This window comes from Alosa sapidissima, chromosome 13, assembly GCF_018492685.1.
Source record: "Alosa sapidissima isolate fAloSap1 chromosome 13, fAloSap1.pri, whole genome shotgun sequence".
NCBI classification, from domain to species: Eukaryota; Metazoa; Chordata; class Actinopteri; order Clupeiformes; family Clupeidae; genus Alosa; species Alosa sapidissima.
This window is the reverse complement of record NC_055969.1, coordinates 25,338,289-25,355,885: the sequence shown is the minus strand read 5'-3', so window position 1 is coordinate 25,355,885 and position 17,597 is coordinate 25,338,289. Positions and strand designations below refer to the sequence as shown.

The window sequence follows — 17,597 nt, the reverse complement described above, 5'->3', positions numbered from 1 at the left end:
ATTTAACATAAAACCATAGAATTACTAATCCTTTTTTATAGGATGAAGGGAGTGTCTTGTTCCTGTATCTATTTTAATACAAGTGGGGCCATCTCAGCATTTAAACAACCACAAATAAAATGCAATTAGGCTAAACAAATGCAACTAAACATCTGCAACAGTTTAAGTAGGCCTATGGCCTTCGTGCATTGCCTGAATAGCTTTTCGAAGCAGCGCATCCTCAGATTTGTCTCCCCCCGAAAGCTGCTTGCAAATGTATGCATTAGGCCAGTGGTTTTCAAAGTGGGGGCCGGGCCCGCCTGGGGGGCCGCGAGGGGGTGCCAGAGGGGCCTCAGCAAGTTGGAAAGAAAAATAAAAGCAACAAATAAATACATTTTAAAAATTTGAAATATACCCATTACTATGAGGGTTGTTATACAATGCCATTATAATAAATGCATATCTGAACATTATTTTCTATGATAATGACTGGGAATAATAGTAGAGTGATAGCTCTTATATAGCAGAAAGCAACAAATGTAATTTTGCACACTGTATGCTCCATCACAAAGTGCTTGTGGCTAAAATAATTATTAGGATTAGCTTAACGTATTTTTAAATTTGCCGTAGTATTGTCGATGGGTTTAATAACACATCAAGGGGTCCTTGGCCAGAACCTAGTGGTATTTGGGGGGCCTTGTCAAGGAAAAGTTTGGGAACCCCTGCATTAGGCTACAGGTTGCAGAAATTACCCATATGTTTAGAGCTTATAATAGCTCTAATAGAGAAATATTACCCATATTTTTGCTTATCCCCATGTTAGGGACTTGAATGGGCATGCCTACTCAAAGCACGTTGCCAATTTATAACATGACTATGTAAACATAGCCTATACAGGCCTAATTTTCAAAAAGTTACATATCATTGATGCACATGTGTAAACGATGCTACTTTTTTAACAATCATATCAAATTTCCGGTTTAATCCGGTATTGATTTATTTACACATGTCATATTTCTCTGATCAAGTTAAGAAACACACATTGTTGTAGATCAGGTTTGACGAGAGCAACAAGTTTGCACACGGCACTGAACATCTAAACCTAACATTCTCTGATACTGCAAATAACATTGTAATAACGTAGGCCTACAGGTGAGTTTCGTGTACTAGTAGCCTTTAGCCTAGTTGTGTGCTCATTCAAAACTAGGCTACCTGTAACAACTGCTTGCATACAGGCTTGGTCTATCACGTTTTTATTCGCCTACACAGCATGCAGCTGATTCACCGATTCATATTCTGAAAATCACAGACCAGTCAAGGCAATGCAATAACTCAGACCCCATTGTGTTTTGAGTGTCCATAATAGCTATCCAGACAGTCGAATCCCTTTGGTTTGTTAATTATTACTAGCCTATAACTTCATTAAATTATCATTTCAGCATATGGGCTACAGCTGTGATACATTAAGTCATTCAGTTCTAACATAGCCTAATTAGTGGATCTAAATACTGTTTTGATATTTTATATGAGTTGCGCCTTTGAACACGTGGTTGAACACATCCAGTGCCGACGCAAATCTCATTTTACGTTTTGCAATTCTTCAAAGGTGTGTCTTTCTGGTAGGGGAGGCCATTTTGTATGGTGAGGCGTCTGTACATGCCTGTGTAGCCTACTGTGTTTCACGTCAGGAGCAGGAAGTGTGCCTTTGTGCTTATGAGAGTGAAATTGTGCTGGAGACTCGAGCTGTTGTAACAACACCCAAACCGTTTTCTTCATTTTCCTGAGCCAACATTATCGTTTCAGTCCGCCACCGTTTCCTCTGTGCAATGGATGGGTATGTGACTTATTTTATTTGAACACTTTTGTTAGCCTCTTAAACGCATGTCGTGTAGCTGATTAACATTAGACATGTTGCAGGTTTGAAGTGTGCTTATTATGGGGGGCGAGGGGGGGGGGGGTTAATAATGGCTCATCATGAAACAGAATGAACAGCAGTGGAGAGCTACACTTCATCTTGTGTTTTGACGCTGCTCGCTTTTGAGATTCGAAAGAACCTTGTTTTATTTAAATGAAAATAGTCGCAATTTCGTTATTCAAGGCCAGTATTTATACCTTTTAAAAACATGCGCAGATTTTCATTTTGCAGGATCTGTTCTGGCTGAGGATGAATGTTTGCAATTAAAGTTGGATCAAGGAAGTGATTCTAGAAAGACATTTTGAAGTCACTATTGTAGGACTTCATTATTATTAATGCAGCAAAAGTATACTCCTTATGTATTCGAATGAATGAGTTACCAGTTATAGACAGTAATGGGCAATTTAAAGGATAACGTTACCTTCTTGTGCTGCCATTTTAAGATCATTAAGGGGCGTTTCTATTAAAACCTATTGCTCACGAAAAGAATGCTTGCAAAAAGCCTAAGCCTGTGTAACCATAGTTATTTCAACAAAGAAGTAGCGTACAGCATGAACTTACATAGTACACTTCGCGTACCACGATTCATTTTCTCAATTGTTAGATTTATCGTACGATTGTGGGACTAGATCATTGTTTACAACTCGTGTGCGTGGGAAGTGTGGAGGGGTGGTGGGCGGGGGCTGCTTCAGTTAGCACATGAGAGAGGCCGCCGACAAGTAAATTCAAATGTTTTATCGCTTTTCATTATCGACCGAGATAAGTTGACAGAGCTTCCTGAATGTGTTGGTCTGTAGAAGTCTTTGCAAGCATTGTTGAAAGTGCATGTAATGGCGCAGATCGTCGAGTTAAAGGTGAAGGGAAGGCAGGAAGGACCGAAAACATGCAGCCCCGATGACAAATCAGAGTAGTTTTGTATGAAGTTGAACATGATACTAAATATGCCAGCAACACATCAATGTTTACAGAGGGTGATCGGGAGATTTTTTCCCTGGAAGATCTATATTATCAAACACAAATAATGTGACACGCTGGTGTTACAGAACAAAAGACGGTGTGGCAGTCCCCTTTGCCTTGGTCCATCGCTGCCCTTTTTATTTGTCCACGTTGGGGGGGGGGGGTACATGTTGTAAGCACATATGTCAACACATAGGCTCCATACGTAGGCCTATCTTGGTAGTCTAAATTGTGCAACACATAATAAGCAAGGCGTAATTGAGCTTGAGAAGGAGTGTGAGCAGGGAAAAAGCCTTAGATGTGCGAGGCTGTGCTATGCCCCAGGGGATTTCCATGGCAGCCAACCTCACATGGACAAGGGCTAGAGACTGTCGTATGTGTAGTAATCAGCTTTGGGAAGAATTAGCTTTGTTTTCATTCCTTGCGATGCATTTAATTAAGCTACATTCAACTGTAACTTCAAGGTAGTCATATCAGTTCTGGGGTGGCTGGAGAGAATAAATTAGACCACTGTAACACAGAAGACTGTACTGTAACATGGGGGAGGGACTGCAAGCTTCACAATTATTGCAATTTATAGAATATTAGGTCTTGACTGAGATGTTTTTTTTTTTCTAGAGGATAAAAATAACAACGAAGAGAGGCATATTTAGTCATGTGGAGGAGTTTCACATAACACATAATTTAAGCTAAATCAACTTTATTTATAATATTATATGTATACACTAGTACATTTTCTTAAGAAAACCATCAATCACTGCATCCTAGCATACTCAGGGTCTGTCAAGTTCCCTGGCCTTTTGGGTGCATCAATTCCAGATATTATTTCATTCCACAGTTACATGTGATCATCAGTGTTACAGACTAAATGACAGGAAACCAAATGATGACACGAAGTGACATCATAACCTGTCTCCTATATGAATTACAGTGTAATAACCTACAAATCACTACCTTAATTACCGGTGCATTTCAGAGTTTGTGTAGAAAGACAATGTTCATTGGTCTATACACAACATGCATACCGTTTCCCTCAAAAAGAAGCCATCGGGGAGAAACATTCAGGTGGAGACCAAGATAATGTGTGTGTTCAAATATTCTTCTGCTGTCCTGCTCATACAATGTGCATGGTTTACCATCAGCCATATTGATCATAGCTGCCAAATGTCATGAATTTTCCAAAGGTCTTTTATGCGGTGACCATAACCTTGGGTCGGATTTCCAAGACAATGCCTGCCTATCAGCCTAACGCAACAGAACCCTGGGTAAAATTTGACCTGTGTTTGAGCAGTCGAGCCATTGGCCAGACTGACGTGAACTTGCTCAACCAGTCGGAGGGAGGCTCAAAGCTTAGCCAGGGGTGAGTGGGTCATATCACATGTTTGGTGAAGGATTTGGGAGAATTCACCAATGGTGAAGGAATTGGGAGAATTGTGGCGACACAAACACACCAGGCAACAATTGTCTCGCAGTCGTTATCCGTAAATGCTCAACAGCGATCATGTGTCATCATTCATCATTAAACCTTGCCATTCATTTGGCATATACTGTTCTCGCCTTGCTCTGAAGGCTGTGGACACAATAGATGTCCAACAAACACTCTAGCCAACTCTAGAACCAACTGCATGAATTAGACATGAACCTGCACCAACAGCATTGCTGAGATGTAGAATCCTGATACTACTTAACTTGTTTCAAAATGTTTTTCATATGTTTTGTGACTGAATGTGACATTTGAACATGCTGTCGAGCAGAACCACAGGCCACAAGGGTGTGTGTGTGTGTGTGTGTGTGTGTGTGTGTGTGTGTGTGTGTGTTTCCCTTCCTCAAAATCACCCAGTGTCGAGGCAAGCCTGTAGGTCTCAGTTCTTTGTTTTGTTGAATGATCCTGCACAAAAAAAAAGCTTGTCTACACATGTGACTATCAGGAATTCAAAAACGATCACCCACTTCATTATTTATGTTCACAAATGAGAACATGTGGTGTAAAAAGGCAAAACAAAACAGTGCAATTAAAATAGAGCTGTCTTGTCCCAGTTAAAGCTAATTGGGTGGGTTTTCTTTTTTAGAGAAGCCTTGCTGTTCTCAAGTCTCATCACACTCCACTGTGCTCTCGTTAATTACATGGCCAAGATTGAGTTTTGTGAAGAGTCTTTTTTATGCCACTTGATGGATGGAAACCCCCCCCCCCCCCCCCCCCCCCTCTATAATCTGACTAGAGAGAGGGCAAAATTCATATTCACTATTAGAGACAGAGCTGTGGTTGCTTGCTTGCTTGCTGTGCCATATAAAGAGCCGAGGCAGGCCAGTACGCCGTCGATAGAAGAGACAAGAGAGGTGAGCTAACGGGGCTGTGGTCATTCTTAGAGGGATTTTTTCCATCGCAAGGCCACAGGGATTTAGCCTCTAATAAGGGGAGTAGTGCATTTCAGGGTGGGCCGTTCGGAGGCCAGTGGGCTGGGGGCAGTGTGTGTATGTGTGTGTGTGTGTGTCTGTTGTGTGTGTGTTGGAGGGGAGGGGGTGCCTCTGATTTGCTATCGTGTTAGTCCATGAGGAATTACATCATTTCAGTAGACCACTACACACACACACACACACATGCACACAGACACACAAACACACACACACACACACACACTGACCAACACAACTTCCTCACTTCCTTCATGGCAAGGATGTCGGTCGCCACAACACTTCCTTCTTTGGGAGAGCCTGAGTGTCAGCTTCTTGCCATCTTACATCTGGTGCCAGTTGATGCCGCAACTCCGTCTGCACAGCAGTGGCAGCGTGGCATGACTCGACTCCTCTTTCTCTCTGTCTGCCCGCGGGGCCAGCCAGTCACCGTGTGGAGGCTGCTTTGAAGTCAACTCGACTTGTACTCAAATGTGTCTTCTTTCACAGATAGAGACATGTTGGAATATGTAGCATTGCTATGTGTTGACTAGGCTGGTTGTTGGCATCGCTGCAAATTGCAGTAGATGTGAAGATTTTGCCAAATGCAATTTGTTTGTTTTTTTCCCATCTGGATCATAATGACTGACTACATTTCAAAGGCAGCATAGCTTGATTCAAATTTAAATGTCATAATATGAATGTGCTCAAAAACGTAACTTCATATTCACATCTTCAGTGGCTTTAAGCTAGTCTTACTGAATAGCCTGGGTAGTATTACACAGATACTCCCCTTCTGAAGTTTCACAGAGTCTGGGCGTTTAACCAATCCGACTCAGGGCTCCAAGAAACCGAAGTCAGGGATTGGCCCTCTGGGATGTCAGTCAGCTGCTGGGCAGAGCTAGAAGAAAGATGGGAGTTTGATGGGGAGAGTGGTTTGTCCCTAAAACTCTTTGCAGCAGTAGATTTGTTTGCATATTGTACTGTGATTGAACCTGTAACCTCAATCATTGGAGCCTAGCAATAAAGCTAAAGCTGACATGTGGTTGTGGCCATCAACAGCACGCCATCACTTCAGCTGTTGGGTATTGAGGTTTACACATGGCACAGCACTATAATAGCTTGCCACCATCATACATACAACCTTGAAGACAGGCTTTGAATAATGCCTTCTGGACCAGATCATTGGTCAGGGTTCTGTAGAAGTCAGTCATGGGAGCTTGGCTATCCAGAACTCTGGTTCGGACTCAGAGAAATGCTGCTTTGGTACTGTTGTGAGTGCAGAGCGACTAATTTAGTCCTTCGCCTCTTGCATACTGGGGCTATTGTAAGATGTCTGTCATCATCTGACTCTGAGTAACTTAGCTCGATAGAAATAGCCATCCTGGGAGGACCTGGTGTTATGTCCTCACCCCTCACAACACACCTCTACACAACTTTTGGCTTGTGTGTTTGGAACTTTCCTCAAAGGGCCTATTGTCAGGACAATAAATGAAAAGGACAATAACTAAGCTAGTTCTTCATTAGGCAAGTCAATCCCTGTTTGCTTATTTGAAAGAAGGGGAGTGTTAAAGTATTATCGTTAGCCTTATTTAGGCTATGCTGTAGGCCCATAACTTTTCAACAGGTCTGCGCCTGCCGCACCCTTTGAGGAGTGAGTTTTTGCAGAATGTTATTGCTATCTAGAATTTACTGTCATGGTAACGATCGCTTCAGTTCATTATTGCGTCGTCAAATGGAACCTTCAGTTGAAAACATCCTAGTCGCGTTGTGATCATGCACTGGAATGGATCTGGTCCTAGTCTGCGCCAGATCTGGCCCAGGCCAAGGTCATATGGATGTCTGTGTCATTCAGCCCGTGTAAAGGCAAAATGGCCTTTGCTCTCCACTGCCAAGAAAAATGTGAGTTTTATTTTTTGTGAAGAGAATGTTTACATTCTTTGTAATAATTGACCCCCACTCTTATGTAATGTGATTGTGCTTGCATTAAGGAAGGGGGACCAATATGAATTTTGAAGGCACATGTACCCTTTCCAAGGGTAACTCTGCTAGGGTCTCAGAGAGAAAGGAAATGCATGTTTCTTTGTTCAAATCTTATTTTATTAAGGCCCAGGGCAACAAAGAGCAAAACATGTTCATGTGATGTCTGCTCCTCCTCACGCAGCCTGCAGAACTACCAGAGCATTTGGTACAGCAGGAGCAACAGGGCTGAATTCAGGAGAGTGCCTTTATTTTGTTATGAGCAACAAGGCTGAATTCTGGGGAGTGCCTTTATTATGTGCTGTGAAAGTTCTGCTACTTTGTTTGTTTGCCTCTCTGTGGCATTTCTGTTCAATGTCAACTTTGAAAATCTCTCCACCCTGCAAAGAATAAGCAAAGTTCTTGTTCAACAAATGCCATAGAGACCTTTCACAGTATTGTGTTTGTTTTATTATTATACAATTATAAAAAGTGGAATTCTAGAGATGGCTTCTTCTAAATGTTAAATGAGTGATCTCTCATAATATGTTTGCTGCTGTGATTCACCAAAAACAAACAGGGCTTTCTGAAGATTTTGTGGTGGTCATTCTTGGTTCTGAAGAGTTGTGGTTGGTCATTCTTGTTCCTGAAGAGTTGTGGTTGGTCATTCTTGTCCCTGAAGAGCTGTGGTTGGTCATTCTTGGTCCTGAAGAGCTATGGTTGGTCATTCTTGGTCCTGCCTCCTCGCAGCAACAGCTCTGCGATGTTTATCTCTCCCCAAGATCTTGTAATTTGCCCTTTTTGCACTCCAAAAATACCCACAGCCCCTAATTCAGTGTTGGATTCGTAGTCTTGGAATGGCTCCAGCCAGGACTTGGAATTACTGCCTTACTACCATCTTCTCAAAGATTTACTTCATTTCCTGTGGGCAAAAATATACTCAATTCTTCTGAGATATTTTTTTATTGTAACACACCAATGTTATGCAAGACAAGAGCTTCAATAGCCATGGGAATATGATCTTCTAGGGCTGAACAAAACTCAGCATTCAAAGAAGCCTTATCTATGAGCTTGAGAGAGACAGCTTTCTCAGTACACACCACTTGTGTGCTCCTCATGTGTGTGTATGTGTGTTTGTGTGTGTGTGTGGGTGTGTGTGTGTGTGTGTGTGCAAATACACAGTTATCTACTTCTTCTACACCTCATTTTTTATTTCTTCTCAGCCTAATTGTCAGGTCCTTGATCATGGACCATTTGAACCATTCTCTCTCTCTCTCTCTCTCTCTCTCTCTCTCTCTCTCTCTCTTTCTATCTCCCTCTCCCCTCTCTCTCTCCCCTCTCTCTCCCCTCTCTCCCCTCTCTCTCTCTCATATAAAACACCCTAAGCATAAGTCTGGCCAGGAGGTCATGGAGTCAGTGTGAGCTTCTCCCTCCCTGCTCCAGATTATCATCCCGCAGTGGGCATCAGGTTGGCAGCAGGATGGAGGGCGGCCGAGACATTAGCTTAAGGCACTCGCCCAGGGAGGGCATGCTTTCAGAGGGAGAGCAGAGCGCGCTTTTACTGGCACTGAGAGAGAGAGAAAAAGAGAGAGGGAGAGAGAGAATGGCAAATGAAGGGAGAGAATAGTTTTTTAATGGGAGTGGTGTGGTGGCCTTGCACACATTCCTGTTGATTGGTCTAAGCTGCTCATCTGAATTTTATTTTTTTTGCACATGTGTTCAAATCAAAAATCAAATGTTACAAACCAAATAAATGTATTTTAATGACACTTGACATTTCTGTAGTGAGAGTCAATTGAGTAGTCATAACAAAAAAGGGGCACACTTGGATTTCTTTTAGTTCTGTTTGCAGTCGTTGTTGGCACAGGAAGCTGCTACGACTGTTTCTTGGTTTCCCCTTTATGTCACTTCCTCCTATAAAGCCCACAAGCCAAGCTTGGAATGTGGAGTGCTGAGCATGTCTGTGAGCATGAGCGAGTCATTTTTAGCCACCTTCCTGTACGCCCCTTTGGGCTTTTTTCGTTGTTGCTGTTGTTGTTGTTGTTCGTTGTGAAAAGAAAGCAACAGTTAGTGGTGGTAGACATGTTTTTCCTGAATACCCCCTCAAATAAGGACCAAAGAGGGAGTTTAGAATTTTGTTTTTGAGAATTTTGACTGAGTGCATTTTCTTGTCATTGTGGTCTGGGTACACATATGTACACATCCAATGGAGGTGAGTGGGCCATTTGTAGATGGAAAATACAGTAACCCTTTTCTCCCTCTCTCTCTCACTCTCTCTCCCTCCCTCTCTCTCCCTCCCTCCCCCTCTCTCTCTCTCTCTCTCTCTCAGCTTCACACACCCAGTGGTTTTGATCACTGTGAGACAAATATCTGCCCATATATCTCACAGCTTCCCTCTCAGCGTTGCCTCAGCTTAACCCAGTTAGGTGCCATTTTGAGCCCACAGCTGAGAGAGCATATTCCCTGCCCAGTCAACCAGGTGTGATGCCGCCCTTTTAAAACTGCCCAGACGCTGGAGCAGCAGGCTGCCTTTGTTTATTGTGCGTCGTTATTTTTTATTTATTTTGTTTTATCTCCACTATCCACCGCTTGGCACTGTCGGTGTGTGCATTTCAGTTGCGTTTATTTAGACTACTGCGCAAGGGCATGAGGAAAAGGGAAGGGAGAGCAACCTTTGAGTTCTGTTGTTCACTTCCTCCTTTTAAGAGTGGACCACATGAAGATAGAAAGTCCATATCCTGCCATCGGGGTAGGGGGTCACAGACACAGAACCACTAAATCACTAGTATTTTACTAGCTGTATTTATCATAATTTGCTATTACTCACACACACACACACACACACACACACGTACATGCCCCTTTGCTGTAAAAAGCACACATAACAGTCCTCCCACAGTCCTGCAGCCCTGGGAGACGGCCATTCTGTGTTTAACTAACAACACTGTACTGGCCACTGCCCTCCCACCTCCCGCAGCGCTCGGAATCGGTGTCCAGGCCGCGGGATTAGCAGGAGGAAAAACGGGAGACGTGGATCCAGCAGGCAGGCAGTGCATGGTGAAAAGGGCTTCCTTAAATAGTATTAGTGGCAAATTGCAGGAGAGCTTAAGAGATAGGAGAGAGCCTCAGACATGCAATCTTTTCACTCCCCCTGTCTCTCTTTCTCTCTCTCTCTCTCTCTCTGTCTCTCTCTCTCTCTCTCTCCTTTCCCTCTTTTTATGTCTACCGTTTCTGCTGTCTTTCTCCTCTCCTCCCCTATCTTCTGGGAGATATTTATGAGTGTTTGGGGATGAAATGGTGTCTTCCACTGCCCAGCAGGAGCAGCACAGCGAGAGAAATATGGCTCTGCCCCACGGCAGAATTCCCTTCACTTCCTACCATTCACTCGCCTCCACACGGAAGCATGTGTTTAAAGATCCCTTCCTACATGGCCGAAAGATACACCGTTGATAACGATGGCTATTTTTTTAAAAAGTGTGAACAACAGCATCACTTCCTGTCCGATGTGCCAGCACGCACCGGAGTGATAAGCAGGCCACTATATGTGCGAGTGAGCCTACGCTCAGAGATGAAGCCTGAAGGGTGATAATGTCATCAACAACGCCTATTGTTATTGAACGCACCCCTTTATTCTGGCCGACCTGTGTTTTTGCTCTGTTCAAGACAAATCATGACGCCATCATGAACTAATCTTGAATCGATCACGATTCAGCGAGACCATCTGTCAGTTGGCCCACGTTATATCAAAGCGAGTAAGACACCTTCTTCAAGTGATTCGTCCCCCAAAACTTGGCTACTGTAAGCAAGTCTAAATCATTTTCAGCTTGGCTGACATACAGGAGATGATTTGGTCATTATGCTTTCCAAGGGAGGGTTTATTTTAAGGGAGGGAGATAAATGTTTTATTTTCGTTCATCACACACAGTTGAGATATTGTTCTTTGAGGGGGAGGGGGAAATCCACAGCACAGATGTTATTCTCAAAGAATATATTGTCACAGATATCAGGGACCATGAAGTTGTTTTGTGGTGATTGGTGGGAAATAGCTAACCACCATCACTTACACGTGGGTGTGTCAGTAAAGCATCCATCTGTTCAGAGTTATTGGGTAAATATCCCCTTTATATAACTTTTTAGTTAGAACGTGGAGCCACCAATTCCTCAGTCGTAGTTTTTCCAGGGACTATGTGATTCAGAGGGCCGTGTGTGTGTGTGTGTGTGTGTGTGTGTGTGTGTGTGTGTGTGTGTGTGTGTGTGTGTGAGAGGACCAACAGTCGGGTATACTTGGTTGGATTTGGTTTGTGTTATTTTGGTCTTATGTTTTCAATAGCCCCATGAAGAGAAAATGGAGGTGATATCCAAACACACCCGTTGTGTAATGTGCACACACACACACACTGACGAAATGTAGCCTGCACAACACAAGCATGTAACGTAACCCCAGTGTAAATTACAGGCCTGGATTTAGAGGGGGGAGCCACACCAACCCCTGTGTGCTACACCCTTGCCCCCCCCCCCCCAATCCACCCCTCCACTCTAGCAGATGCCCCCTCTCCCCCTCTCTGTCCTCCTCAGCTCCCCCTCCAGGCACAGTGTGGCTTAGGAGAACAGATGCTACTCTGTTGATCGTAGTTTTATGTGTGATCCCTCAAACAGACACTCGAATTACAGCCAGCTTTGTGAGCCTCTCGCTGCTCATCTCCACCAATTAAATATTGATGTCATGTGTGGCTACCCCTCTCCTGTCGCTGTCTCTCTCTCTCTCTCTCTCTCTCTCTCTCTCTCAAACAAACACACTCTCTCTCTTCATGTTCTTTCTGTCCCCATCTCCCTCTTTCCTTTTCTCTCTCTCTCTCTCTTTCTTTCTCTCTCTCGCCCTCTATCTCTCCCTCGCCCTGTCTCTGCTGATTCCCACGCCCAAAGTCCAGTAAAAGTAACAAGAAAAAAAAGCAGTAAGTGTACACTTGTGTCCAGTGCAAGTCAGCGTAAGTTATTTGGAAGCCTGTTTTGGTGAAGTGTTAATGATTGATCCCAGCAGACAGTCCCCACTCTCCCTTGTGTAACAGGTGGTGGTGGTGGGGTGGAGTGGGGGGGGGGGGGGGTGTGGCACTGTTTGTAGCCACTTTTTGTTTTGATAGATTGCAGACAGAGAGAGAGAGAGAGAGAGAGGGAGAGAGAGTGACTGCACCCTGCAGGAATTTGGGATAGTTAAAAAAAAACTGAGCCAAGGTGAAATCACATGGTGTTGATGCCATTAGATTTGCCCAGGCAGGATCTCTATCTCTATCATTCTTTTCTCTCTCCCCCTCTTTCTCTTTCTCCCTCTCTCTCTCTCTCTCTCACTCTTTGTCATTGTTTCTGTTTCTGTCTCTCTGCCGAGTCTACTGCTGTCTGAGTTTGGGGGTCCCCTCTGATCTGGTAAGGGGCCCCTGAAGATGCCCCGAAGCAAAAGTGCTCACCACTTCTTCCTGGCCCCTCCCTCCTTCAGGATGTGTCACTTCCAGGGGAGCTGCCCCCTCCCTCCCTCCCTCTCTCTCTCTCTCTCTCTCTCTCTCTCTCTCTCTCTCTCTCTCTATTCTCTCGTCTCTATTTTTGGTTTTAATTATGTACAGAAGCGAAGGCACAAATGTCAATTGTTGAATTTTATCATTGGACAGGCTAAGATGTCTATATATGTTAGCAGGAGGAATAAGGTTGAGCATAACTCAAGATCTGATCTTTTAATGGTATTTGCAATCTTGGTGAGATCAAGGATTTTAATTGATTTTGGTTTCTACAAGGAAATGAGTGATCTTGAAACCTTTGAGATTATATGGTGTCAGGAAAATGCTCTGTGTATGGTTGTAGAGGATAAAGTGCAATTTAATACCTTGTTAGACGTTCCTGTGCCTGCTGTTTAACATACATAACTAGATGTTTCTTTTATTTATTTATTTATTTATTTTTTAATCATTCATCTTTGAGATGACTGTGTATGTCTTTTAGCTATTTGTAATAAAGGTTTTTATAAATTCAAATTCTCTCTCTCTCTCTCTCTCTCTCTGCCCCTCTCTCCCTCTCTCTCTCTCACTCTCTCTCACTCTTATGACCATTTCCTTGTAGTGTTCGGTTAATGCTGCAAAGAATGCCACAATCATATGACTATGAAATCCTGTTATGTCTTTTTTTTGGCCACTCACACACCCCCCCGCCACCACTAAGTTTCCCACAGTACGTTTCTGACCCCCTTCCAATCCACTACAATACTTGTCCAGTCGCAAAACTAAACCACTCACTCAGATACTGCCGTGGTCAAACCCAATTTACAAATGAGAGATTTGTCTACTTCTGTTGTTGTCCATGCTTCAAATTTCCGTCTTTGGTAGCTCTTTGTATTACAGTGTATGTTATTATGTTTGTCACTAGGCCGTTGTGGTATCTATAAGTACACTGCTCAGCATCGTATCCATTTTGATATCTATATGACATTCTATATCTATTATCTAGCCATACAGTATATCACTGGACCATGTGTGTCTGTGTGCTAAGCATTTGAATGACCATGTACTCCCATGATATTCAGAAAATATCTTGGATAGCAGAAGAGAATCATGCATTTCTATGAAGGTCGCCCTTGAGGGAAATGGCTGCTGTGTGCACAACTAAAATGGTAGACTGAGATTGAACCTGAAGAATGCACAACAACCGGGCTGTGGGTTTGTATTGGTGTTGTCCCTGTCCTGTTGTCATTATTTCCCTGTGTTGACCGATGTGGTCGCAGCAGAATCAGTGGCATGGCCTGACCCATCCCAGTCCAGTCTTCTGTAGCAGTCCAGTTCCAGTGCTGCGTGTGTGTGTGTGTGTGTGTGTGCGTGTGCGTGTGCGTGTGTGCGTGTGTGTGTGTGTGTGTGTGTGCGTGGTGTGTGTGCGTGCGTGTGTGTGTGTGTGTGTTTTGTGGTCTCTGTCCAGGCTAATGGCCGTGTTGAGGCTCCCAGACGCGGCGTATTTTGACTGGCCCACATTGTTACCGCTTCCTCTGGCATCGGCCCGGCCCATGTTGTGGCTGAGCGGAGCCTCGGATTGGAGCGGGGAGGGGTGTGTATGTGTGTGGGGGGGGCGTATTGTTCTCCTACTGTACCGCTGTGCTTCATTCAAAGCCTCCCCCAACACACTCAAACACACAAACCCTCTCTCTCACTCTCTCGCTCTCTCTCTCCCTTTCTGTCTCTCTCCCTCCGCTGTCCGTCTCTGTCACTTTCTTTCTTTTTACCCTCTCTCCACGACTCTTTTGTTCACATCCCTTTCTTTATTCTCGTTTTTTTCTGATCAAGGTTTCTTTCTCTCTACTCTCTCCCTTTTGCCCCACTTTGTGTCTGATGTGTTTAATTCTGTCTGTCTCTCTCTCTCTCTCTCTCCTCTCTCTCCCCCTCCCTCCCTCCCCTCCCTCCCTTTCTCCCTGCCTATTGCCCCCACCGGTCGCTAAACCCCCTGTGTCCCTCATCTGTGTGGAATGATAGCTATGTGGTGGCCACTACAGAACACAGGGACCCCCCCCCCCAGCTCATTTGCCTTTAGGCGACTGACTGTGCAGGACACGCCCTTCGTTTCCAAAATGGAGGTCTGATCTGCTGACCGGGTGGGGGGGGGGGGGGGGGGGGGGTTGTGTGTTTTTGAGAGACTGCTCGTTCTTAAGTGGTTTGATTGTGTGCATGCTGAGACATGCGTTTTCTGCAGGGGCTCGTGTGTGTTCACCAACAAGGCCCTGGCGCTGGGTCACATCAGAGAACCATTAGGTAATGATTCGCCTGGAGCCATATGTATTATTGAAACGCTCAGTTATGCTGGTTATGCAACATGGGAGAAGAATGCCTCTCTTCTCTTTCCACCCCCCCTCCCCATCTCCCCCCAACACTCTTCACCTCTCTTCATCTCTGTACAACTTTAATTAAGTTATTAGAAGTATAACATATATTGTGCATATAGACTGTAGGCTAGGATATGTGTGATGGATGGAGAATATAGTGTATATGTTCGGTGGGTTGTGTTGGCTCGTGCAAGTTGGCTTGGCTTATTTTGATTTAGTTTGTGATTTGTGGCTCTTATGAAACTCAATCCAATGATGTGATCACTCAGCAGAAATACAACCTGCCCTGCTGTAAATCACTACATTTGTAAACAGACAAAATGGCGGAGACATAGTTTGCTTGTTTCCTATGAGGCCAAGTGGTTAGAGGACTACGAATGACAGAAAGGAAACTACACCACCCAGAATTCCTCAATGAGTCAGGGAAAGCAGCAGTCTGAATCAGCAGCTATGAAACCTCAGGAAAAGCCCACACAGAGAACACAGAGAAGACATTCAGTCGTAAACTCTCCACCACAGTTCAGTGGTGTGTGTGTGTGCGTGTGTGTGTGTGTGTGTGTGTGTGTGTGTGCGTGTGCGTGTGTTTGGGGGACATCCCACCCTTGAACAACATGCAAAATCGATGGAGTAGGTTAGTTGGAGCAGTTCGTCCCTAACATTCACTGTAGAGCCCTTGCGTGTGTGTGTGTGTGTGTGTGTGCGTGCGTTCTTGTGTGTGTGCGTTTGTGTGTGAGTGCGTGCGTGCGTGCGCGTGTGTTGTGTGAGGGGTATTGTCACACCCCCTTTCTTTCAGATGCTCCATCAGGCGGCCCGTGGCCAGTGGCTAATGAGGTGTCGGCGGCCCCGGCCAGCCCCTCGTTCCGGTCGTTGGGTTTCCTCCCAGACAAAGCCGACCCGAGGCCCACCATCGCACGCGCTGCGCCGCGACCCGGGATCGCATGGCCGTGGGTCCGATCCGAAACTGATTGCAAGGCCGGTCGGTGTCAGTTCAGCCGTCTTCATTACGCTGCTAGAATATTAACGGGAAACGGGACACCTGTCCCGGGCCCTTCCTCCGCCGTAACCCGAGCGACGGAGCTCAGTTCCTCTTTCGGGGCCGCTTTTGTCCGGCCGCTTTATCAGGCCCCCTTGGATCAGATCGGCTCAGCCCGCCAGGAGACCGCTGACCAACGCGACGTGACGCGACTTGACCTGTTTCCACTTCCCTCGCCGCCCGTTTGCTAATATCTTGATTTTTCAAGAGCGGTTTGCACTCACAGCTGGACTGATAAGGTCTCGTTATATTTTTTTCTCCCGTGTTGTTAAATGGGTTCCAGCAGGTTCTCCTTTCCTTACGCTTCCTATGTGCATAGTTGTGTGCTGTGACAGGCCTGTTAACATGAGTCAAGCCCATCCCACCTCACTGTCAGACCTTCCCATCTCTCTCTCTCTCTTTCCTGCTCTATCTTTCTCTCCACCCTCTCCTCCTCAGGATTCCTACGCAGTATGGAAAACCTGGAAAAGTATGGAATTTGATTTTAGTAATTTCCAGGTCTGGATAAGTATGGAAAAAAGAAACAAGGGTATGGAGAAATATTTGTGTTTCCAGACTATTGCATCTACAGTACTAATCACTTCATTCAGGTCATAATGAACCATTCCTACAGCTTAACTGTCAGTCCACATCGTCAAGATACAATTGAATGGGGATCTTCAGAAAAAAAATTCTCCCACAAGGGGACCCTGGTACCAAAACCAAATCGAGAACCCCTGTTCTATGCAAGTGCCCTACACAATTGTGCACTGGTATGTTTGCGTAGCTCTGCTATTTTCGGCTAAAACACTGGTAGACTTTTTTGATTTTGTAAAAGATACCAAGACATGGATACTGAATTATCTGATAAACTGTTATTGCAAACAAATAATATTGTTTATTGTGAGGCCTCTGCCAGCAGTGCACTAGTCTCCAACATATGTAGGCTATGCTGTATCTACAGAGAACTAAAAATGTGAGTGCACCTTCCAACACAGCACTTCCCCCAACGAAAAGTATCCAAGGGCTACCAAGTTAATAATAAACATTGACAATGCTAGTAGAACGCTCCATTGACAGTGTCTAGAATATGGTCAGAAAAATGTACCGTGGCTCTAGCCGTGGCGCAACTGGCTGGGGCACCTGCACCGTACGCCGGCGACCCGGGTTTGATTCCCGCCCCGTGGTCCTTTCCGGATCCCGCCCCGACTCTCTCTCCCACTCACTTCCTGTCATTCTCCACTATCCTGTCACATTAAAGGCATAAAAGCCCAAAAATATATACTTAAAGAAAAAAAGAAATGTACCGAGAAGTTTGAAAATTTGAGTATGGAAAAAGGATGGAATTTTGAAATGGAAAATGTGTAGGAACCCTGCCTCCTCTTTCTCTCACTCTGACTCACTCTCCCACTCCTTCCCTCTTTCTGTCCACTCCTCCTCCACTCTGATGCCACTCCTTCCCTCTTTCCCATCATCTCTTTTCCTCCCTTGTTCTCTCTCTCTCTCTATCAGTCTCCCTTCCCTTTTCTCTTGCTTCCTTG

General features: G+C 44.8%; 1 protein-coding gene across 1 annotated transcript in view; it reads left to right on the top strand.

Moving 5' to 3' along the window:
• Nucleotides 1-1,599: 1,599 nt before the first annotated feature.
• Nucleotides 1,600-17,597, top strand: part of ptbp3 (polypyrimidine tract binding protein 3) — an 89,758-nt gene continuing 73,760 nt past the window's right edge. The window contains exon 1 of the mRNA XM_042059958.1: nt 1,600-1,813. The gene's annotated coding sequence lies outside the window, so the exon portion shown is untranslated. The remainder of the gene's footprint in view (nt 1,814-17,597) is intronic.